Genomic DNA, 532 nt, shown 5'->3' on the forward strand with positions numbered 1-532 from the left:
CCATGGATCACAGTATGGAGGACATTTTGGAAGTGAGCGAACAGCCACAAGAGTCCTCCAATGTGGCTTCTACTGGCCTACTCTCTATAAAGACTCCCGAGTGTTTGTTCTTAATTGTGACAGTTGCCAAAGATCTGGCAATTTGCCTTACAGTTATGCCATGCCTCAACAAGAGATCTTGGAGATTGAGTTATTTGATGTATGGGGTATTGACTTCATGGGGCCTTTCCCACCATCATACTCAAACACTTATATTCTGGTGGCATTGGATTATGTATCCAAATGGGTGGAAGCTATTGCAACACCCACTAATGATACTAAGACAGTGCTGAAATTCCTCCAGAAATACATCTTCAGCAGATTTGGTATCTTTAGAGTACTAATCAGTGATGGGGGCACTCATTTCTGCAATAAACAGCTTTACTCTGCTTTGGTTCGTAATGGAGTTAGCCACAGGGTGGCCACTCCATATCATCCACAGACAAATGGGCAAGCTGAAGTCTCTAATAGAGAACTTAAAAGAATCCTGGAA

The sequence above is a fragment of the Arachis duranensis genome, chromosome 7 (genome assembly GCF_000817695.3).
Source record: "Arachis duranensis cultivar V14167 chromosome 7, aradu.V14167.gnm2.J7QH, whole genome shotgun sequence".
In the NCBI taxonomy this organism is placed as follows: Eukaryota; Viridiplantae; Streptophyta; class Magnoliopsida; order Fabales; family Fabaceae; genus Arachis; species Arachis duranensis.